Source organism: Synchiropus splendidus, chromosome 10 (genome assembly GCF_027744825.2).
Source record: "Synchiropus splendidus isolate RoL2022-P1 chromosome 10, RoL_Sspl_1.0, whole genome shotgun sequence".
In the NCBI taxonomy this organism is placed as follows: domain Eukaryota; kingdom Metazoa; phylum Chordata; class Actinopteri; order Syngnathiformes; family Callionymidae; genus Synchiropus; species Synchiropus splendidus.
The window spans coordinates 3,203,255-3,228,521 of NC_071343.1; the positions used below are offsets into that span (position 1 = coordinate 3,203,255).

The 25,267-nt window shown below is 46.5% G+C and overlaps 1 long non-coding RNA gene across 1 annotated transcript; it reads left to right on the plus strand.

Annotated features, from left to right (window-relative positions):
- The first annotated feature begins 18,611 nt into the window (after positions 1-18,611).
- Positions 18,612-24,769, plus strand: LOC128766348 (uncharacterized). Its single transcript, XR_008415979.1, has 4 exons — positions 18,612-18,774; positions 18,829-19,041; positions 24,306-24,454; positions 24,577-24,769. It is a non-coding gene; the product is annotated as an uncharacterized LOC128766348 (long non-coding RNA).
- Positions 24,770-25,267: the final 498 nt, after the last annotated feature.

Consider the following 25,267-nt stretch of genomic DNA (forward strand, 5'->3'; position numbering starts at 1 on the left):
TCTATGACGTCCTCTGCTTAGTAATGTTAGGCCACTTCTGAATTACAGCTGTGGGCACAGTCTAACAAGATCAGGGCTGTTGGAAGGGATTTGTGTGAGATCGTCTGATGGTGGCGGTCTAATCCCGACAAAGCCCTGAGAGACTCATTACAGCCTGGTGAGGCCTTAAGTCTGTTGTGCTTGCATTAAAGCAGCCAAGAAGTGACTGTCAGTTTCCTGCCTGCGCCCAAATCAAGCTGTCAATTACCACAAAGTGTTTATGGAAATTACATGTTTGTTAACATGCTGGAAAAATGTGCTTTCGGCTCAAGCAGCATGCGTTCGGAGAAACAATTTTGTGCGGAAATCACCTTTCAAATGGATGAAGATGATCCTCATCAGATCACAGACAGGAGACATTTTAACTCTGCCCGTTCCGAGTCGTGTTGGTAGCGCCAGACAGGGAGGAAACACAACTAACAATCAAAGGTGCAGCCCATGCATGATGCTATACTTTTGTTTATTAAGACATTTCAGTCGGCCGCCTTTGTCTCTCTCACAGATGCCACCGGGAGCTGCAGCTCCCGAATCTGACAAGTAAAACAATGAGTTGAGACTTTCTGAAATCAAATGCGCTTTTAGGGAAATGTGCGCCGCTTCACTAAAATTGTGGCTGCGTTGCTGCTCTTAGCTGTTGACAACAAGACTGCTCTGATCGTCTGAATCCTAAAAGGGAGTTTGCTTGTCCTTCTACTTGAGGAATTAAAGGCGCTGACTAGCAACAACTGATACCTCCAGATTACCATTGTAGTCAAGACTGTGTTGAGACCAAGACCAATGATGCGGGCCCAAGACCCAGAAGCATATGTCACATAGACACACACACACTTCATTTGTACAAACAAGTACCTTAAATCCCAGACTTTGGAGCGCACCGGAATATTAGCCCCACCCACTAAATTTAAGACAGAAAACAGATCTTGTTCATACATAAGCCGCAGCGGTCCATGGAAAGGCTGGAAAGTCCACGAGGATCGCTTCTAAACTAGTTTTGAAAACGGGGTCCAGCATGGAGACTGACTCATACAACAAACTGAGCAATGTTCTGAACTGGAATCATCAACTCCTCATATCTTTTATTGACATTAACTCAAAATGCGCTGTTTTCACCCGCGTGTAGGAAGTTCCGACACCACAGCCGGTCTCAGCTGCTGCTTCATGTCTCCACTCCTTCAGGAGATCGGTTCTGTGGGTGGTGCTGCAGACACGTGGGCGAAAACAGCGCATTCTCAGCGCTTTAAGGTCAGTAAAACGCCTGTGATTTCATCGGTTTGATGTGACGAGGCTCCATATTCTGGCAGCATGACGCTCCTTAGCCTGTAAAAATCCATATATTAGTCGGGTCGCTGTAGAAGCCGCAGGGTTCAGGCCACGAGATGAATGTAGCGGCCTATAGTCCGAAAATTACAGTAGTTCTTGCTCTTGTTCCTGGTCTCGCCCTCTTTGGTCTTGGCCCATGTATATCCTGGTCTTGACTACTTAAGGGAACAATGTAAGACGTAGCAGCTCTACATTCACATCTTTGTGACATGAGCTTTGACTTTCTTGTCGTGCCGTGACAAACATGTTCACGCTTGGTCTTCAAAATGTATTCCATCTCATTTCTCCAGGGAAGGTAACCTTTGCTTAGCCGTCCTTCACATGACATCATCGATGGTCTTCGTGCTTTGTTATCTCCTATGTAGATCCCTCGGACAATGTTTTCTGGGTCTTTGAACCTCCCTGTTTACGATGGTCACATCTGACCATCCCACCTTTGATACCGGTTGTCAAGAACCCCCCTGGCCTAGAACTCTATGGGTAAAGAGTTCATTTAAAGCTAATCTAAATTTGTGAAGCGCATGGGTGATGCGCCTCAAATATACTGTTTGTTAATATGATTCAATCCCTGTTCAGTTCCTCTTCTTCAACCATGACACTGCACTCATTTGTTTTGTAGTGGCAGATAGTCTTGTCGCTTCCGAGGCTCCTCTTATGGCCCGTGTTCTTTACCTTTCAGATGGTTCTGTATCACCAGGGACCACCTGTTTCAGTGAAGCTAAAAAGAAAAAAAGAGTTTTTGTTGATTTCCCTCCTCCCTCACAAGCCTTGATGTCAGCCTCCCAATAATCCTGAAATCGAACCAAACGACATTTATGTCTCGGTTGTCAGGTCGAATTCATCCTCGACAAGGTAATTTTGTCTGAGCAATTACCGCCGTAATGTATTCCCAAGTGCGGGCGTTCACCGCTGCTTAGCTGCGGCGCTGACAGCGTGTTTTGATTTTTACGCGATTGTGCTCATCACTCCGAGTTCACACCCAGGTCTGGATTTCTTTGTTTGCGGCTGGCCTCCATGATTCATCCATAATTCCACTTTAATAACCCGACGTCGAACGGCGGCCATGATGACACGGCGGCGGCGCTTTAATCAAGCCCAAGTTTGTGCGGTTCTGTAAGACAAGCCCGGCTCCCGGTGGACCCCAGTTTCCTGTCAAGGATGACGACTATCTCACAGAGCAGTGAAACTGTCATCACACAATTACTCACCATTACAGACCCAACATCTCCATGTAATGGCCGTGTCACACTTTACTATTCAGATTGTATTCTCAGTCATTGGCACTTAAATGCTGCACTCTGTTTTATGAAAAGATAAAGATCAGTGTAATCTGCTGGAGCGCAAGCGTCGGCTGAAAGCTTGTCAGGCTGCGAGTAAGAAGTTGTCACACCCTGCAGAACCTCCTTTTGTTTGGCTCGTCACAGCGGCTCTTTCAGAGAGCGATTGTTGATACGTGCCTGCAGAGGCCACTCTTGTTTAGTCCGGTGGACTGTTTCAGTGCTGACAGTGCTGTGACAGAAACTCTCCTCGTGAGCCGTCCGTTCAGCACGCGTCACATCTCCATCTGTCTGCATCTCATCATCAGAGATAACCGACTACCTTGCTGTACTCAAGCACCTAGGCATATGATGGTAAGAGTCTATAGCTGGTTGATGCTTGGAAGTGATGCTGTAACTTCATCTAGTTCATGTGCAAACCCTCTTAAGGTCGCTGTCTTGTGTGGGTTCCTGCCAAATCCTTGTGTGGCAGGGGCTCCATGACCCTACTGCCACCTGCTGACCGATCGAACTCAGTGCGTGCAATGATATTTCAAATGCTGGAAAATAAATAGATCAAACACATGGATATTGGACAAAATAAAAAATCCAACTGTGGGTGGGAATGAGTGTCCTGGCGGAGGTCGAACAAGCACTGAAGATGGTGATCAGCCTTCTGATCCCCGATTGGTGAAACTGAGGACTTGTGGGCAACACGGTCCGGTTTAACACCCCGGGTGTCGGGAATCGTAAAGAAAGGAACTAGATTCCAGCTTCAGTACTTATTGTCGTGTTAAAGTGGGCAAAACTGATTTAGTGTGTGAATGGTTTTCCAACGAGAATGAAACATTTTTCGGTGTTGCAGTTTCTTATTTTTCATTTTACTGTTGATCACTGAGTAGTTTAATTTCTGCTCCCTATACGTACAAAAATATATTCGTCCTTTTCAAGGATATGTCCGTCGCTGACCACGTTTCCATGTGTTCTTTGTCTCTGTATTGCTGTTCACCAGTATATCCAGCATTGATAATGTACTTCTTGCACAAATGGCGTTGTCGGAGGCGGTGGTCGGTGAGGTTGTTAAATACAGCGCGACTGGAAGACGTAGAATTTCCGCCATTGTTATGTCTCCTTCGTGTGTCGTTAGCGCTACATATCAGATAGTAACAGCAACACTGCCCCCCATGTTTATTCTGTATCCATGGTAGAAATACAGTGAAAATGAACACGGAACACGGACAGAAGGCTTCGTCCGTATCCAGATCTGTATGGACCATTGAGCACAAATGGGCTTTTAGTATCTTCATTTCCCAGCAGGGGTTACTGTGGCGAGTCCCCCACCTTGCTCCTCCTCTAGTCACGCCTTCATCATGAACCTCCTCATTGGTCCTCTTCCTCTTCTCCATCTCCAACATGCCTGGCCTCGACTCTCCGAGTCTCCTCAGTATTTTTTATAGAACAGTGGGAGTCTTGGAAGCATATGTCCCGTCTGGATCTTTTGCTTTGTAGCTCTGCAGACTCCCAGACCTCCAGTGAAATTACACACTTACTGGTTGTCAAACATCTGCTTAATCTGTTCTCGAGATTTGTTCTATTAACCGAAATCCAATCATCTGCCGACTCATGCTTTAAGGTGTGTTTGTTGGCAGGTCTGCGCGGCAGCGAGGCAAAGTGCCAGCTCGTGCGATAGCAGATTGAGTTTAACAAGCCAGATGGGTTGTAATTGTCTGATCAGTCCAATGTTTGTGAGCATTTATGCCTTTTATGACGGCTTGTTTTCCTTTTTCCTCTGCTGATTTTTCTTCCCACGGGGAGGATCCTGGACACAAACACTCTCTGCCTCCTGACCAGCGCGGCAGCTCAGCCGGCGTAAAGTGCTGCAGAATTATCTTGGGCGGCCGGCCGACGCAGCCCGCTTCACCTTTTCGAGGCGCGGCGCGGCGCCGTGCGTTAGGGCTACTTTACTTTCCACTGTGCAGAAGAGCGGAGAAAATAATGCAGACATTTTCAAATGCCATTTGCTTGTCATTAACTTCCTTGATACGTCTGCTGCTCTTGAAAAACCTGCAATCATCAACCTGTGCTATATTTTTGGGCCCTTTTTTTTTCTTTGCATCCATCACGCAGCAGGATGTGATTGTTGAACATGAAAGGACCAGAAACTTTTGAGAGCCAGGAGTTTACTTTCTGTCTGCTAAACCTCATAATGTGACCCTAAACTTAAATGACTGCTCAAATGGAGATTTAGGACAAGTCAGATCACCTGTGTCCAACTCCAGGCCCATGGGCCAAATCCAACCCGTCAAGCGGTTTATGTGGCCAGCAAAAGCTTTAAATCCATAAAATAAATGCAGTTTGAATTGCTTAGAAACGTACAGCATGTGGGGTCTGGAGAGACAAAGTCGATCTGAAAGCTTTGAAACTAACCACAGCTCGATGCTAAACTTGGCCTTCAACCTGCAGAGGTTGACTTTGCTTCCTGTTTTGACTCTTGTTTCCTGTCAAAGGCTATTCAATGTTAGCTTTGTTGGGCATTTATTTTCCGTCAGTTATAAAGTCTATATGTTATAAGGTGGACATGAATATTAAATAGGACAATTTTCAAATAACGAAAACTTGAAAAGTCATTATTGTTTCTGTAAAACTTCTCTGTGGACATGAGCCAACACTTTTTTTATTTTAAGCATCATTGGGTTTAATGTGAACCTTCCTCATGAAATGTTGAAGATGTGTCTTGTCTTATCTGAGAAGCACAGTGGAGAGAGTTGGGAAACCAAGACTCCATCACCATCCAATAACGGACTCCTACAGAGAGCAGGGTGTTCAGTCTGGATTCCTGACACACTCTGGACTGTCCTTCTACAGGAAGCCGAGGTCTTTCAGACTCCAGAGGACCACACTGTCGTCGCCAGTTTCTTCAGGGAAACAGCAAGCGGATGAAGAAGTCATTAGAAGAGAGCAGGAGGTGGAGGAGGTGATGGAGAGGAGAAGCTGGGACAACACTGAGGGCAACAGGACCATGGTACCTCATGGTACCCATGGTAATAAGATGCTGACATGATGAAGACAAGGGTTATGTTGTGACATATCTCCTGCAGTCCTCCCACGCTGATGCCTCCCCAGGAGGCGAGAACTGGAAGCGCTACAAAAATAAACTCCATCTTCAGACACAGAACGCGACGTAATTCCTCCGACGCGTCGAGCCACAGGTTTCTCTCCAATCAAGTCAAGAGCCGATCCCTGCTCGGATGCAAAGAGGTGAGCTCTTAACTTTGGAACAGCCTCGGCTACTTTCTCCTCTCAATCCTACAGTTGCTGCTTTCTCCTAATGCAATGGAAGCTCAGCACGCTCCGCCACAAAGAACCAATCTGACTGCATTGTTGGATAAGTGGCGTTCGCCAGAAGCAATCTCACAACAATTAAGCCATTCTCCCCGGAAAGTGAGGGGCAGGAACGGAGCGCTTCACACCTTCCCGGGTTAAACACAGTGGCCAGAGTAAGTGCTGCTTGTTGAGCTCCAGGTATTTTGAGCTGCTGCGAGCGGCATTTCCGTGGAAGTCATTTCTCCATTATACAAACTTTAGGTGGCAGACGTCGGATAATTGGGATCATGAGCACAGTTCACTCTCAGGTGATGAGTCCTGAGTTTGTGTGTTTGTGGAATCTGTGTGTACTCTTCTTAAGTTAAATCTAAGCGTGTATTGGACGTCAATTCTTGTGCTGCGGCCCAAAATATCACCTGACTACAAGTAACATCCGACTTACATGCACTCGTACTTACGACCAGGACCACGGCCAGAAGATGTTTTTTTTTTTTTTAATTCGATGTCTGGCACCGCAGCACGTAGCAGCCTGGCATCGCGTACGACAGTTATGGCAGCACAGTATCCCAGTATCTCACTCTCTCACAGCGATCTACCACTACAATTGCACCCTCGCGTCGGCTATTTTGAATGGCATTCAACTTACGTCCAATGTGACTTACAGCCGGTTGGTTGGAACCGATCCCGGTCGTAAGTCGGATGTTACGTGTATTTCTTTGCGTGTGTTTTTATAGGAAACAAGTAAAAGGAAATGTCTTGCAACTGAACTACATGACTTTAGTGGTCTCCAGCACCAGGCTTTGGGACCTCACACATACAGTGATACGAAGTACAACGCATGGTGAAATTCTTTGTGTCCCGGCATCCAATAAAAAGGAAGTGTGCAACTATAAAACAGCAGTATAAAAACAACAGTGCAACATCCTGTGTTTCCTTCCGATTCCTCTTCATTTGCCTTGATCGCTGAGCGAATCTCTGCCACGTGAGGTCGTTTTCATTAGCTCAATAAAGACTTCATTGTAATTCCGTAGCACATTGGCTGCCTAATCTTTAACACGGCCAGGTAAGGGAGCGGCTCTGTCACAGGCAGTCAAGTCAGACAGGGGCGACTGAAGCCGCTGAAGTCTGTGGAGATCACCCCTGATATTTGCTCTCTATGGCACATTAACAGCCGCGCTGGTGACATTCGGTTTCCTCTCCCCAAGACAAGACTTAAATCCAGCCTAACTGCCTGAATTTACTACTCCTGTATTTTCCCGGTGACAGAATCAATAGCCAGACTGAAGACCAGAGGATAAAAATTTATGGTATCTTGCAATTTAATGGTTGAAGAGATGCAATTTGAAAGATCATAAATTGTGAAGGAGCTCACGCTTCATTGCGCTTGATTCAGTGCTGTTAGAACTTGATTTGCGAGTGTCTGCAAAGTGTGATTAACGAGGCGCTCAATGTGCAGCGCGGCGCCGCCGCTAATGCTCTTCATTAGAATAAATAAAATAAATTGACTGCAGCTTTATGAAAACTCTGTAATGGTTAAAAATCAAAGGATGTCATCCCTCCAGCCAGGATTTAGCTCCTGGCGCCGGCGTCCACCTTGATCACAGTGGCCTGACAGCTGTGGGGGGCCGCGGGGGGGTGCTGCACTTGTCGTGAATTAATGCATGAAATAGCATTTCAAGCTGATAAACGGTCGGCGGAACGGTCAGTCGCCGCAGATTGCTCTTCTCCGTCATATATTGTTTGTAATAACATTTACCGGGAGGATTCATTCCAGTTCATCTCATGTTTTCTCTGCTTTCGCCGGGAGGAGGTGTGGCCTTGTCAAACTCCCACTTGTCCCCTCTGGATTATTGTCCCTCCAGATTACAGCGCGTGGCGGCGGCCACAATGGCAGCTGTCACGCAGTCACTTAACTCCGGCCGCCGATAGATTTCTGGCTGCATCTCCGGCCGGGCAGTTAAAATCAATTAGCTACAAGTAACCAGGCAACAAAACACATTTGTGAATGAGCTTATATTGATGTTTTTGTCTTTCTCTTTTCAAGGCCCAGTATTGACTGGGAGATTATGTGATCTGTCAAACTGCTGTTAGTCAGAGCCTCAGTTATGGATCCATCGAACATGATGCAAAACAGGTTCTCGTGGCACTTTTCAAAGTGAAATTAGAGACTTTTTCAAAAAAGAGTGGTGGTTTATTATCGCCACCAAGGAGGTTTGATGATCATCCATTGGCAGGGTTTTCTTTCTTTTTTTTTTTGGTGTTCCTATCTTATCCCATCTCTATAGTTAAGTTGACGTTCATGGAGAAGCTTGATCGGTGGTTAGCAACACGGCAATGTTGCAGCGCTTTCACTCACGCCAGAAAAACATCATATTTTGCAAGAAAATCTTGCGTTGTGATGTTGGATGCAAAGAATTACTGGGTCAACGCATCAGTGCCCTTGAATTTTAGTTGATGTTGTGATGTTCAAGGTTGTGGTAGATTCCATGGGGCAGCAGATGGGGGGGTTCTGTTCTTTTTGTGTCCTGGCAGAGAGGGAGCCACCGCTCACCTTCCCTGCAGGAAATAACTTGTGGTTTTGTCTGTCCACAGCAGCTCAATACCACACAGTGATGGAAGAGGTGATGGTGGACATGACTGTGGTGGTTTAGAACCTCACCAACATCTGCTGAGTAAGTTCCTCTGTTGACTCAGGTGTAGACAGAGTTGTTGTGTAGAGATGGTCAGTTTGTTTTTTTACCATTTAAAAAATGGAGGCAGCTATGTTCCTGCTGTGATGGGCCTTGCACAGGGGGCCCCCTCGTGGTCACCCTCTTTTTACTTGAATAATAAACATGCTTTTTTTCAGGTGCAGGTACTCTCATCAGTTCCTTGCCTTAAAAGTTGGACGTCAACCGACAACCTATCGCTTCATACAAGGTAAGCACGAGGCCATCGGCACGTCACATGCAAATGAGCATGAAATATTGCACATGGAGAATATGAAGTTGTGAAAATAGACCCGTAAAAGTTGGTTATTTCTGTGACAATGTTTGTGACATGTACCTTTTTTTTGGCGTGAGCATCAGCTCGCCCTGAATGTCTCTGCAAGCGCCTTTGGGAAGGGGATGGAGGTGTTGAAGGGGCTTTTGGGAGTAACTTTGCTTTGGTTTGTCTAGTAAAGTTTGGGTGACTGATAAAAGACATCCACTCTTTCAGCTTTAAGATTACTGCATTATACCTCCAACACTTACTGTAAAAAGGAGGGATGGAAAGGGGGGTTGGCAGTTTTGTTTTTACTGAGGGGGTGGTTTCATTCGGGGTGCTGTCCCTGCTGCAGATCTCTTCCCCTGCTGCCGCTCAGGTGACGGTGCTTCTCCCCCTCGGCCTTATAAATCTCCATCAAGAGTCAGTCCTGATTATCCCTGATGTGATACCGGCTGCTGATGAAGCGCTGAGTTTTCCGCCGGTGTTCACTCCCTGACCCGGCGCTCATGTTTCCTCTGCAGGGCCAGTCAACTCTCCCGGCGCTCAGCTCTCTCTGCCCATTAAACATGACCCCAGCGCTCATTTCACACAAAGGCGCTTAATTACGTGGCGTCGAGGTTCTGGTCTTATTAGACTAAGTGCTGTGCTGCTACAGTCACTCACACTGAACTGTGGGTGAACTGCACGGGTTTCTGCTCCACTGCCCCCCCGCCGCTTCAGCCCTTCTGGAAATCAGACTGAGAACAGGAACAATTGCGTCGGCACACATTCGGAGAGAAGCTTCCGGGAGGACTTTCGCACTCTTTCTCTTCATGACGTGGAGGATAATATCGCAGGCATTACTGCGAATCACCTCATCTTTGCCGTGTGAGGTCAATGTCGGGACTCGAGTCACCGTCTGGTGGTCACTTTAGCACCCTGATCCTCCCCACTACGCCACTGGGATCCCTGTGGTTCCCTACGAAGGACTTCAGTTGACTCCAGTGGCCTTGTAAATTCAGAGGTCTGGGAGCTCCTGTACTAAGCAGAGTTCTTTGGAGTTCTACTGTTGACTAGCACCTCTTCTCTCCTTTGAAAAGGCTTTGGACCCCCTTCAGCCATTGGTGTGAATCCAATGTCTGGATTGTGAACAGTGTCTGTAAGAGACGCAGACCAGTCCAGCGGAGAGGAAAATGACATCCTTGTTGGTCAATGCCACAGAGTAGTTTGTATGAAAACTCGCCAGACAATTCTCCCCCTGACCTCTTCGTCCGAGCCCTGGTCTCGGTTCTGCGTGTTCACGCGAGGGGAAGGGCGAAGGAGCAGGGTAACAACATAGCTCTTGAAAACCAAATTTCAGGATGCACCCAAGGGGTTCATGGAACAATATTTATTTTGCGACGTAAGAATCCGAATGTAACATTGATCTTCTTATTAATTATTGGAGGCTAATTTTAGCTCATTTATAGTATTAGGCTTCTCATCTTTTTGCCTTCCATCTGTTAAATGTTTCCCAGCTTTAGTGATTATTGTAATAATAAATTTGAGTGTTTCAAATGTGACACCTGTTTCATCCTATTTTTTGCTACTGTAATTTCCCGACTATAAGCTGCTACCTTTTTCTCGCGGTCTGAACCTTGCAGCTTATACAACGCCGCAGCTAATATATCGATTTTTACAGGCTGAAATCTGATTAAATCGAAGGCGATGAAACCGATGTCATTTTTTTTTTGTTGACCCATAAAGTGCTCAAAATGCGCTGTTTTCGCCCGCGTGTCCGCAGCTCCGCCAACAGAACCAGAACTTTGGGCATGCGGGCGAAAACAGTGCATTTTGGGCTCTTTAAAGTGAATGAAAGACGTGAGGAGTTCATGATTCTAGTTCAGAACATTGCACACTTTGTTTCATGAGTCGCTAGTTTTGAAAAGTATTTTAAGCCAGGTGCACTACTGGTCTTTCTACAGCACAGACAGCACCACTCCACCCGCGGTTTATAGACCGCTGCGGCTTACGTATGAGCAAGATCTGTTTTCCCTCTTCAATTTAGTGGGTGCAGCTAATATTCCAGTGCACTCTATAGTCCAGAAATGACTAAATTCAATTTAAAATGTCTGTTCAAACGGCACATTTCAGACACTGAATAACAAAATAAGCAGAATTCAGTGCATTCAGTCCACGCCAGCCTGGTTTTTGGGATGACCCTGAGTCGTACCTCAGACGTGGCGGCTGCTGATATGTTCCACCTGAGAGTTGTGGACCCTCGCCTCATTATGACAGTGGCCGATTTTGGGATTTTTTTCTCTTTGTTTTGTTCTTTCGATGATTTCCCTGGGTGGCTCTTTTCATACAGAGGACAATGTTCTCAATTATTTGGATATTTTTGTTTTCCACCTACAACAAGAGGCTAATAATAATCCACCATAATACACTGAAAATAAATTGCAGCTGATCGGGGCGAGTCTTTGGTGAAACGCCGGTCGAGTCATGCAAACCTTTTGTGTTGCACTGTGAGCAGCAGCACAGTGGAGAAGGGTGAAAGGGTGTCTGCAAGGACGAAAGGGAAAGTGTTCTAAAGGGTGGTGAGGCCAGCAATGTTTGTGTGGTTTGGAAACAGTGGCACTGAGGAAAAGACAGGAGGCAGAGCTGGAGGCAGCAGAGATGAAGATGCTGAGCTTCTCTCTGGAAGTGAGCAGGATGATGATAGGATCAGGAAGGAAGTAGATCAGAGGGAGGTGGTGAAGGAGGACATGAGGTTTGTAGGTTTGAGAGAAGAGGAAGCAGAGGACAGGGTGTGCAACTCCTGAAGGGAGAAGCCCAAAGAGAAAGAAGATTCCAAAGCACTTTCCTAGTTGGTGGGATCCTCACTGATTCTGAAAATGTGCATCCATGAAGAAGCTCTGATCCTTACCAAATCGGCCCATGATTGGCTGGCAGAAAATGCTATGAAAATAAATGCTATAAAATTTAAATGTTCTCTGACTCACTAAAACATCTGAATAAAAAAAAAGAACCCTGATCGTAGCAGCTGGTTGTGTCGTCATCACCCCGGGGCAGGTGGGACACTTTCTGTAAGCAGACTGATTTGGCGCCGACACCGCACCTGAGTCTGCCATCTACCAGAAGCCCAGTGATCCTTACAGCTCCTGGTGCCACCGGGGCTGTCCATAACATGTCGAAGGGGGTGGTACTTCTATATAGCTGTTATGCTTGGCTGCGTGCAGTGGTGAAGGTGGGGGGCAGGGTCTGATGCCCTCTACTGGAACTGGTGTGGTGAGGCGTAAACGCCAGGACCAAGTCAGAGGAAGGTCAGATGCCGTCTTCACCTTCACTTCTATCATTCACACAGAAGTGGCGGGATTCTTCAGCAGGTCCACATCGAGAACTTCCTCCTGGGTCGGCTCTTTGCCACTGAGCCGTATCATTCCGTTACTTCCTGCCAGGTAGCAGAGGTATGAATATCACAGCATCACATCACAGCCCCGGAGCTTAAACAGTGCTCTCCTCATTATGCGGAGCTGGGAGGGGGCACGGCGGCCGCCGCCGCGCGCTGAATAGGCCTCATCAGCGAGGTTGAGGGTTCACCTTCTCATACTAGTTCCACAGGAGTCACCCTCCGCGACCAGCCACTTAACGCAATTATTTGCAATCACTAAATGTACTATTCCTCATAAAAAAAAAAAAATCTTTTCCGTAGCTCGACGTAATTTCTCATTGTTTGCGTGTAAATGCCGCACTTAAAATGTTATTGTGGACAAAAGGGCAAGTTTTTTTTTTTTTTTTTTTTGCGTAAGGGCTGATTCACAGTCTGAATAACTTTGCAGTCTGGCGGCGGAAATGAGCGCCATTGTGCGGCGGAGGAGAAAGTGTGTGTGTCATTTGTAAATATGAGCTTTTGAGAGGCGCGGCGCCGAATTCCCCTGCATTGTTGGACTGTTTTCACTCACCTTATCAGTGGGTATTGTGACGCAGTCGGAGGCTCAGCTTCTGTCTTTGCAGAACTGCGCAGCAAACTTTTCTCCAGAGTTTGTCTTTCCATCTGTCCGCGTCTGATTACAGATTGAGCAGCGTCTCTCCGCTAATGCACTTCAGTGTTTGGCTCATTAGCAGCGTCCTCACGTCCCTATACGTTCCTCCGCTCCGCGTCTTTCTTCCTGCCAGATAGTCATGCAATTAACCACTGCCTTGTTTTTCTCTTCTTTCTCGCCACAAAATTGCTTAAGTAGGTGTAATTAGGCGGCGAGCAGTTTGATTAGGACAAACAAAACTTATAGCATATATCTTTGGCAACGGCTGGAAGTGTATAGGGGACCTTGTTTTTACTGGGGTTCAGCTATTGTCTGTGTATTTCATTTCTACTTCAGTTAACAGAAATGAGCTTCAAAACTAGTGGCTCAGTCGGCCGACCGTGGATGGAGGGATGGATGGGTGGATGGATGGGTGGATGATGGGTGGATGGATGGATGGATGGAGGGATGGATGGATGGATGGGTGGAAGATGGGTGGATGGATGGATGGAGGGATGGATGGATGGGTGGATGATGGATGGAGGGATGGGTGGATGGATGGATGGATGGGTGGATGATGATGGAGGGATGGATAGTGGATGGAGGGATGGAGGGATGAATGGATGGATGGATGGATGGTGGCGGGATGGATGGAGGGATGGATGGATAGTGGATGGAGGGATGGATGAATGGATAGATGGGTGGAGGGATGGATGGATGATGGGTGGAGGGATGGATGGGTGGAGGGATGGATGGATGATGGGTGGAGGGATGGATGGATGATGGGTGGAGGATGGATGGATGGGTGGATAGATGGATGGATGGATGGGTGGATAGATGGGTGGAGGGATGGATGGATGATGGGTGGAGGATGGATGGATAGATGGATGGGTGGATAGATGGAGGGATGCATGGATGGGTGGATGGAGGGATGGATGGGTGGAGGGATGGATGGATGGGTGGATAGATGGAGGGATGCATGGATGGGTGGATGGAGGGCCGGATGAGTGGATAGATGGAGGAATGGGTGGATGGAGGGATGGAGGGATGATGGATGGATGGATGGATGGATGGTGGATAGATGTAGGGATGGATGGATGGGTGGATGGATGGATGGATGGATGGTGGATAGATGGATGGCGACGGGTGCTCATGCACAGCACCAGCTCTGCTCCACTCGCATGCGTCTTCTTCAGTTCCTCAGCAAGGTTATAGTAGTTTTGTATTTTTCCTCAGTTTTCATTTTCTCATTTTCAAAGTCAGTTAGTTTTAATTCGTTTTTAGAGTGGGTTGGATAGTTTTAATTCAGTTTTTGAAAAATGCTTAGTTTCAGCTTCGCTTTTTATTAGTTCTAGTGTTAGTTTAGACTTTTTCCCCTTCAGTATGGGGTTTTGGAACAAGATCAAAGCTTGAAATAGGTCACACAAATCGTCAGTAACAGAAACTCAACAAAGGACACCATGTGAAAATAGAGGACGCTTTTGGGCAAAAGCGTCCATTGTGCTAGTCAGGTCACATGGTCAACATGTGATGTTGACAAACACATTTTAAATCACCTCAAAATGCTTCTTTATGAAATAAATAAAGAGGAAAACAAAGGACTATCGTTTTAGTTTGTTTTGTTTAGTTTTGTTAACAGACAATGCAGTTTTCAGTTAGTTATTTTATCAAATTATTTCTTCATTATTTCTATTTCAGTGAACAAAAATGATCAATCTTCAATTCTAGTTTTCATCATCATGAACTGTAATAACCTTTTACCTCCGTGGCTCAGTCAACCGGCCCTCAGCCAGGTGAGCTAAGCGGCTGCCTGCAGGACCCCGCGTGACCTTCGTCTTGTGATCTGTCTTCTTGATTTCATACAGTTTTTGCTTCCAAAAGTCATACATTTTTGAAACATTTGTTTATGTTTCTTATGACTCAATTGGTGACAAATCGATCACGTTGTTTTGTCACTATAACGTGTAGCAACCTGATATTTCATGAGTACGTTTTTCGAAGGTATTATAGTGAGAGTGAAGAGTTTTACACCAGAATGTGTGTCATCGCATTAAATGCCAGATAAAGCGTTTTCTCAGGTGACACCACACATGTCATATGGAACTGATACTTCTTACACATGTGACATGTCACATCCTTCTTTTGACACCATTTGAAAAGATTTCATTTCTTTCTTCAGTGTAAGGTTAAAGCACTAGATAAGTCCAGGCTTCCTGGGCTTGGTTTTCGCGCCTAGTTTCGCTTTATTAAGTTTAAAGGCCGAGCAAGTGTGCTGGGATCCAGAAGTGGCTTCCTTCTTGTCTTCTCCTTCCCCAGTCAGACAGGCTGAATGTTATTGCTCCTAATTGTTTGGTGACAAAGCTGTTGTTTTCCTCTGCGTTCCCACTAAGCTGCATCCACACGCGGAGCTTCGGGCGGCGCGCGCGCATCTGTGGCGAGACGACGCTGCGTCACAATCACCTCTGATCACTGACAATGGAAATAAATAATTCATGTGGCAGGAAATGAGTCTAATTAGCAGGCAGTTTGATAAAGCTGACGACTAATTCAATGAAGGGCAGGAAGCTCTGTCATCAGTCAGCCCTGAACAGATTAGCATCTATTATCATCCAGGGACGTGCAGCCTGGTGAAACCGAGTGTGTCCCGCAGACCAACTATAGAGCTCCTCAGTGGGACAAACGTCCCTCCCCCTGCCAGCCTTCAGCGCTCCGTCTCTCCCGCCGCTGCATCTCCAACCTGCTGGCCCTTTGTGCTCAGGTAGAGCCGCGCGCGGCCCTCCGTCCATCACCCTGACAGCCGTGGAAACACATTCGCCATGCCGCATTAGGGAGTGTCCACCGTGCTGTAGAGAACCTGGGGGCTCCTCGCCTGGGGCCCTTTTCTTTGTCCTTGTTCTGGAGAGAATCACTTAAACAGAGCGTTGGATTTGTTCCAGCGGCTTGAGGAGAATGAAGGGCGGTGAAGAGGTCGAAGCGTTTTGTCAACTCTCTGGTGGTTTATTGTGTATTAGCAGGGATACTTTTGGTTTGTCTCGCGTTTCTTCTTGATGAATCGTTGGGCTTGAAATGGGCAGCGGCTTCAGGTAGTGACTGAACGACTATGATCCGGGTGCCAGGTGTGTGGAGATCGAAGCTTGTGAAAGACTCATGGTAGCTCTGTCTTGTGCACGTCCTGGAGTGTTGCACTCTGGGCCTCTTCACTTCGACCGCTGCCCTTGCGACCTAGCCTCGAGCGGATTGTGCTTTTTCTCGTTTTAAGAATATTTTTTTGCATTGGCAAGTGCCATAACAGCAGTAATTGTTTAAAATTTCCAAAAAAGAAACATGTTCTTCCAAGTATTGCTATAGAAATAACAAAAATGGCTGACGGATGTCATGGAGCGACTTTTTAACTCTTTTCTCACTTTCTGTGAAAACGAAACATTTTGAGCGTGACAACCATTTTGTTTCTTTTTAGCTAGATACCTGTATAACTTTGAAGATGAAAAAATATATTTTTGATGCAAAAAAACAAAAATAGACAAGCATCATTTCACTCTTACACAAACAATATTTGAACTTATAGTAATGCTATGCTAATACATGGATTTTTACAGGCTGAAGAGCGTCATGCCGCCAAAATATTGAGCCTCGTCACATCTTACGTATGAAATCACAGCGCCGAAAATGCACTATTTTCGCCTGCGTGTCCACAGCTCCGGCCACATAGCCGATCTCCTTCACTAGCGGAGACAAGAAAAATAGTTTAGAAGTGCATTTTTTAAGCCTATGGTGCAGACAGCACCACTGCACCCACGGTGCACTCCAGTATGAACGAGATCTATTTTCCTTCTTAAAATTAGTGGGTGGGGCTAATATTGCGGTGCGCTCTATCGTCCGGGATTTATAGTAGTTAGTTTCCATTCAATCCAACTCAACATCGCAAAACTTGTTTCCAGGAGCTAAGATTTGCTGCACATGAGGGAAGATACTGGAGAATATTTTGTTGCTGCAAAAAGATGTATATTGCGGACCTGGCCAACCTGCGGCTCTTTCCCCAGTTTCATGCGGCTCTTCACCCAATGAGCTGCCAAACTGGCTGCGGTTTTGGTCAAGTTGCTGTTGAGATGATGGTTTATACAGGAAATAAGACAAAAAAGTAAGAGCTATGACAGTGAAATGTCAAAATATTGTTCAAAGACTTTGACCTGCATTTAACTTTGAAGCATAAACAATAAACCCTAGTGCAGGTGCTTCAAGCCGGGGGGGCGTGGCTTGTGAGTCGCGGTCCTAAGACTTCGTCATCAGATCCACGATCAACAGGACTGACATGACTTAGTTCCAGGTTTGACTTTGTCCTTCCCTAAACTAAAGGTCTGGCATGTGTTTCACCTGTGACTCACTGTTGATGGTGGTGAAGTCCGTTGAATTCAGTGGAGTGAAGAGGAGACGCTCCAGTCTGCAGCGTGGCTCACACTCACACAGACCGGGGCCACGTTATTGGTGGCAGGAGCCATGTAAAAAAATAAGTGGCGCACACTGTTCTATCTACACCATTTGATATTTCCCGGAGGATCACAGTAAATTGTATGGATTTTAAAAAGACATGCTCAAGAGACACAGGCCGGACGTGAACCAGCAACCCAGTGACACACAGGGATGAGCTTGAGCCACTATACTGAGTCACGTGACCAGCTGCTCAGGTGGAGAATCACAGCCTGACATGTTTGTAGATGTGGCTCTCAGCAACACAGTGAAACCATGTGGCTGTGAGGATCGGACTGGTCGGCCAGCCTTGCTGTATACACATCATAAATCTGTTCTTTATTTTCCTTTTATTTTCCGCATCAGTCGACGAGTCAAATGAACGACTCCAGTTTCCTCCTCCAGCTGTTTATGCTCCAGGTTTTCTGTCAGCGAGTGCTTCATGACACAGCCGAGCTTGACAGAAAGCCAGCAGCTGAAACCCAGTCATGTGATTCATTAGCATCAAAAAAGTGCTAATATTGATATCCGCACAATAGACGGATAATAATGGCACTTAACGAGCCTGATTAATTTGATTTGTTCCGAGAGAGAGAAGAGAGACGCGGCGGGATTTTAATAGATGTGGAAGTCTGTTGGGGCTCGGCGGCACAAAGGCGCTGCGGCGGGAAAATAAGCTACAAAGGGACGCGGCGGCGAGTCTCAGGAGACGTTTTGGAGATAATTAGCTGAGATCCAAGTCACCCGAGGACATGATGAACATGTTGTTCTTCTCAGAAGAGACACGTGTTGGTACAAGCCTCTTGTCTCTTCCTGCCTGGAGGAGAAGTTTGCTGGCGACGGCCATCTTTGCTCCGACACCACACACTTTTGTGCGTCCTTTTCTTGTGGCTCAAACGTCTGGCCGTGATAGTGGGGTGACAGGGAAATAATCCGGTCCGACTCACCCTGGTTGAGCACCTTGGGATGCTTTGTCTGGAGCCTAGAAATCTGTTTTTAACACTGAGCTACGGAATAAACAGCGCGATATTATTGACTTGTGCGAGTAGTAAATATCATGGATTTCTTTTTTTTTTTATCTGTCGGAAGATTGTCCGGTACACCCCGATAATCTCAACACTCCGCAAGATTCCCAGCACCGACCCGGAGGCTTGTCCTCCAAGAAGAAGAAGAAACATCCCAACAACCGGGGAAGACTTCGTGTGAAGTGGACGGGATGATTTCAATGGAAAAATCCCTGTTGTCACAGGAAAATGGCAGGAACACAACTACTGCTTGTACAGAACAGAAGGTGCTGAACGGAGCAAACGGCGGCAGGTGGCAGGGAGATGAACCCCTCATCGACGCTGGCTACATTCTCTTCCACGCCGATCTTCAAGTCTTCTCATGCACACCAAGAGTTTTGATCGGAAATACTGAAGGTGAGTAACATTTACTGGACCATTTCAGATAAGGAATGCTCCGTCCCTGTTCAGGGGAAATCGGGAGCATCTGGTGTTTCCTGTCTTTGGCGGTCCATTTCCGGTCCCATCTCTGGTGTTAGACCGGACCACGGACCGGATCACACCCAGCAACGTGGCGCTGATCCTCCTTGAATCCCTGGAATCCGGCCTGTGGAGCAGCTCGGTGCTGTTGGGGCGTCGCGGCGTCCCATTCGGGGGACGGTCGCAGGCAATCGTAAACAACCGGTGAGTAAAGTTTTGCTGCTTTGAATCTCCTGGTTTCCCTGAAAAGCCAAAGAAAGTCAGATGAAGGGAAGTGTAATGAAGTAAGAACCTGTTGAGGAAGGTTTCCAATCAGGCGCGTCAGAATGAGTGTATTCATCTCCAGGCGAGGAACTCGCTCTCTATCCAAGTGAGCGCCGGCGCTCTCTCGAGGGGCTCCGCTTAATTGAATACATTAAAGCCAGGCGCCGGGGGCTTTATTTATTTCTCCACGTTCTTCTCAGACTTGTTTAAAAGAGACCAACTGCTGATGTTTGGCCCCTTCCAGACTTGAAATGGTCTCCACACTGGGAGCGGCGTGCAGGAGTGCGGGTTCCAGAAGAGATTTGATGCAGCCTTATTTATGCAGCGCAAACCCCCGAGTGACTTTAATTTATGGATCTGGCTTTCAGTCAGAAGTGGCCCGCAGGCCGCCAGCTCCCTTCTGTCTGTAGGAGGCGATACACCGACGCCTGCGGAGCATCTGCACCTCACTCTTTGTTTACTCTCTTCTTCTTACTTTTATATAAAGTTGTACGCGGAACTCCTCATGATGCCGTGCGGTCCATGTTCTAAAAGTGGCTGGCGCTGGTCCCAGCTAGTCGGGGCAAGAGGTGGATGGTAACTCCTCCTTTGGAGTCATCTATTCCAGTGATCTTTAACCATTATTATTACCATTTAACCAGGGCTGGGGCCACTTAAAGTTTTTTTGGTTTGACCCCTCTGGACTCTCAGACGCTCAGTTTTAATACATGAGCCACATATGGTGTCACTGAATTGACTTGACAGCTGCAAATCTGTGATAGTTACCAACTATGAAGAAGTTCTTGAAAATGATGAAGTGATAAAGAAAGTAAACAGTAAAAACTGTTCACCTTAAAATTAATTTAGACATTGTTTTATTGAATGTATTCAGAATTGTATTTGTGACGTACAGTTTGCATCAAGTTTTTTCGTTTTTTTTTCCTTCAGTAAATTTGATGAACATGACTTGCACCTGCTTCTGATGCTGGTTGGACTTTTTGTTGAGTGATATCTTGGCGCTGAACACATGGTTTCATGTCATTTCCCAAGGTTTTGGTTTCTTTACATGTCTGGTTATTGAACACAAATGAAGTCACAGTGGTGAATCAGTCCTATTCCTTGAATGGGCCCCGGGTCCATTTGTTCTGGTAAAGGTGGGGCCAAAGACCAGCAAGGTTAAGAACCTCTGGTCTATTCATCGTGGTGTGTTTCTGAACTGTGGGAGGAAAGCAGAGTGCCAGGGGAGGATCCAAACGCTGGGTCTCTCCAAGCCTTGCTCTCGCTGGACTCGAACCTGCAGCCTCAGGTGTGCGAGGCTTCTCTGCACGCTCATTTGTCACCACTGAGCTGAAGGGAGTCACAGTCTGATCTGAGCAGAACGAGCGGGTCGGTTCTGAAACAAGCGGCGTGATGGATCCGCTCCACGGTCGCGAGGTCCCCCCCCACCCTCCCACCACTGGAGGGTCCTGAGATCGCAGCCCTGGACGACTCCCATTAGTCAACATGCTCCTCACCTCCGTTGTCACATTTATCACCAGTGGACAGTGAAGTTACTCGCAGCAGCACATTATGTGCTCATTAATAACCGGCCGCAACATTCATCACAGAGAGAAAATTAATTTCTGCTCCGCTCTTCATTTCAGCCAATTGACCAAAACCTCCAGCCGGGGTGGGGTGGGGTGGGGTGGGGCGGGCCCTTCCATGGCGCTCATGTGACCCTCACGCCTGCGTTTGTCTTCTTCATCTGAACATGTGTTGATGCAGTTTCAGCATGAACAATTTGTGATGCCGTTTATGTCATTTCTGATATTTACTGTTGAATGATGGATGTTACTCTGCATCAGTTCTGTCTCTCGCCTTGAAATGAATTGAAAGTCATTCTGAATTATTTTTTCATAACTTCATCAAAATATGTGGCATCATCCTTTGTTCATTCTGAATATATAATATGTCAATGCAAACTGTCATATGTACACATTTTTTCAATAAAAAAAATAATTTCATCTCTTTAGAAATGTATTGCATTAAATACACAATATGAAAAATATGTTTAATACATGTTCAAAATTAACTATTTTATTTCTGTGACTTTTTTAAATAAAAATAAAAGTGAATATATTAATATTTAAAAATGCAAATATATTTTTAAATCGTGTTTTGGGGAAATATTTATGTGAAATAAATATGGCCATATTTTTCTTGTAATGATTTTTTTATAAATCGATCAATAAAGCTGCTGCTCATTTAGTTTTAGAATGAAATGTAATATATCCTTTAAAATTATTTTTGAAAAATCTTTTTTTTTTTTTTTTTTGCTTTAGTGCCATACCATATAGCATGTGTTGCTGTACAGTATGGACTTTAAACCATAGTAGACCATGTGCGTGACAGGCTGAGGCGTGTAAACTGAGAACACGAATGATCGCTCAGATGTGGTCCTTGAACAACGAGCGTTCTTCCGCTCTGTCCGAGCGCCGCTCCTCGGACGGATCCTGGTGTCGTGGACCTCAGATCCGGCTCAGTGAGCTTTACCTCTGTGTCTGGCTCCAGCCGCTTCCTTCCGGTCCGGAGCGGTGGAAGGACGGAGGTGATGAAGAGCGGCGGCGCTGGATCGTCATGAATCAGGACTCGCGCTTTGGTCCCCAAATTTGAATTTAGCCGAGAAAAGTGCCTGATGTGCGCAGCTTTTAATCACCTCCTGACAGCACTAACTGCTTCCGTTTAACCTTGGCCGCGGACCGTGAATCCTGCGGCTTCAGTCGGAGACCGCGAGTGAAGAGAGACGTGTCGCCGCCGCTCCGCGCCCAACTTTTCCCCTCTGCTTCCTCCCACGCGCGCGCGCGCACGCACGCACCTACACGCGCAACAGTAGAAGCCTGTGATCCACAGTTTCATGGAGACAAATTAATGTCGTTTCCGGTCGCCACTTTGATCTTGATGAAACACACATCTGCAACAAGACTCACACGTACACAACACACACAAACAAATGAAGACACATCACACAGTGTAATGTCAGTCATCCAGTTGATGATAATAATGAATAAATACTCCAAATAATCCAAAATGACATGGCATCAACCGTTACAAACCTGAGATACACACATCTCAGATACACACACCTGAGACACACACACACCTGAGATACACAATCCTGAGATACACACTCCTGAGATACACACACGCCTGAGATACACAATCCTGAGATACACACTCCTGAGATACACACACGCCTGAGATACACAATAATGAGATACACACTCCTGAGATACACACACACCTGAGACACACACTTACCTTAGGCACACACATCTAAGACACACACCTGAGACACACATGTGAGACACACATGTGAGACACACACACCTGAGACACGCATGTGAGACACACATCTGAGACACACACATGTGAGACACACACACCTGAGACACACACATGTGAGACACACCTGAGACACACACACACACACCTGAGACACACACATCTGAGACACACACATGTGAGACACGCACACCTGAGGCACACGCATGTGAGACACACACACCTGAGATACACACCTGAGACACACACACCTGAGACACACGCATGTGAGACACACACACCTGAGACCCACACAGGTGAATACACTGTAAGAAGAGAGGCCAAGCACAAACACAGAGGAAAACAGAGGTCTACATGCCTGAAGCAAATTCAGTTGGAATGTTAGAATGTAGAAAGTTATTTTGTTATTTTTATCCTCAAACTGAGGCTTAAATTTGTGGGGTCTGGCAAAGGTTCCCACAAGTATAGCTCTGTCCAAGATCCACTTGACACTTTCACTCCTATTTGTGTCGATATTTCATGGCCCTTTCCCCAGCCGCTCACCCTAACCGTCCAAAACAACCTGAAGCAGGACCCTCAGCCAAACTTGGACCCACTGTAGTGACCCAGGTGAACACACGCGCACAGCTCGAGGCCGACAGTGAGATCACCGCAGAGAGAACAGAGCAGAGGCAGGTCTGTTGTTGTTTGTTGTGTGTGACTGCGTCGCCCTCTGAGCTGCGCGGCGCTGACTGGCTGCTCCACAGTGTAATTGAAACATGAAGCGCCGGGACAATGACTCTCCTCCGCTGCAGCAGAAACAGCTTTGTCTCGTCGCACTCACAGACAGTCGTCCCGTCGCGCTGAGAACTGTGTCGAGAGCTTCACGCCGAAACACCTTCATTGTTCCTCTGACTGGCGCCGACGACCGGGTCCAACCAGCTCCGGCAGGTTCAGCGCCGCCGCCTCCGGCTCAAACCTCCCATTTAGCAATTAGACTTTTTTTTTCTCTCCTCCAAAACTGAAAGTGTTATTTAAATGAGGCCGAGCTCGGGGAGCGTTCGGCCAACCAGATTGCGTTTCTGGCAGGAAGAGCGCCCCGGGCTTCTCCAGGAAACGTCAACTGGGGATTAAACCCCTTGTCTGTAGATGGAGGTTTCGGGGTCACCACCTTTACGTCAGCGTGGGCGACTTCCCCTCCACATCTCATGTATCTACATGGTACTGATACCATAAATGTGGGGCCAGGCATTTTATGAATGGGAAGCAGCTACTTGGTGGAGGTCTGCGCTCCCTGAGCGCTTTTCTTGTTTGTTACCACCAGTGATGGGCAGCTGAAGTGTCATGAAACAGCACTGCAGGGCGGAGGCCACTAGAAGGCGCTCTTGCTCTCCAACGTTTTCCAGCGGACAGCGCCACCTGGTGTCCTCTGAAAGTCAGGACACTGTCACATGAACCCTCATCGAGCCTTCAACCCTCATCATCATCACTTACTTGCCTTACTTTGGTGGGATTGTGGTCATAATAAGGAGCTTTTTGTAACAAATCACATTCAAATATCTCACTGTTTTATCATCCTGCAGTTCATTTGGAGATTATACTACTTCATAATGATCATTTTATAGTACATTTTCTTTCTTTAAATTAAGTTTTAAATGAAAATGATGGTTTTATTTGCAATTGAATCATGAATTTTGAACATGGCATGAAAAAAAAACAGTATTTTATATATATATATATATATATATATATATATATATATATTGATAATAATAGTATCACTACTATTATTGTTGTTGTTACTGCGAGAATGTGACAGAATATTCAAAATAAATAAGAATAAACTTATTGAAATTTCAATGAAAATTCTTGGAAATATTATTCCTTTTTACTTTTCTCTATATTTTTCCTCATTTGTTTCCCAGCAAATTCCCAGCCTTCAGTTTGCAGAGAAACTGGTTGGAGTTTGTGGCTGTTTGAACAGTGAAGTCTGTCTCTGTAAGTTTGCTCCAGACAGAAGTGATGACCTTTGACCTGCTGCGCACAAGAAGGTCGGGACCTTTGGGAGCTTCAGGTGAGGAAAACAGCCTGATGCAGAGCTGGACCTGCAAGATGTTCCTTTCAAATGAACTTTTGTTCATTAAATTCACATGAAAGTGTCGCCGGCATCAAACGTGGGATTCTTTCCTCTCGCAGACTCGGCAGCTTCCAGCTGGAGCTGATCAACGCCGGCGTGTTGCAGGAAATGAAGATTAAAGCCACTAAATCACAGCCACTCCAGCGCCGGCACAAAACAAACAGCGAGGGCTGCTTTCAAGTGTCCGAGCCGGCGAGCGGCGTGAAGCGCCTCCCCTCAAATGTTGCGGTGAGAGAGGAAGAAGGTGATGAAGACGAGCAGGTGAGGTTCCCAGTCGGGGCTTGGTTTTGGCATCAGGGTGAAGCCTGGAGCGGGTTTTACAGTCCATGAATTTGAATGTTCCAAGTCGGGTTCCACCTGTCAGTTCTAGCATCTTGTGGGTCACGTGGTGACGTCAGAGTGGAGTTGGCCATTTCTACAGTCACCTGGCTGAACGAGACTCTCTCAGAGTGAGTCGTCCAGGAGAGACTCAGAGCAGACGTCTGGTTCAGAGGAGGAACACGAGTGTAGACTCAGCTGAACCCAGAGACTCTGGAGGGAGCGAAGCCTCTCTTCACTCTCTGCTTGTGAGACAGGTCCAGCCTGGACTGACCTCTGACCTCTGACCTCAGCACGAAGCCGTGCAGCAGTGGAGCCGCAGTTTTCTCTCTGATATGGAGCTAAGCTTTTCTGTTGAGTCACTGGTGTCACATGACACGTCCTCCGGGGTTTGTTCATTTCATGAGTATTTTTTATTATAATTTAGAATTT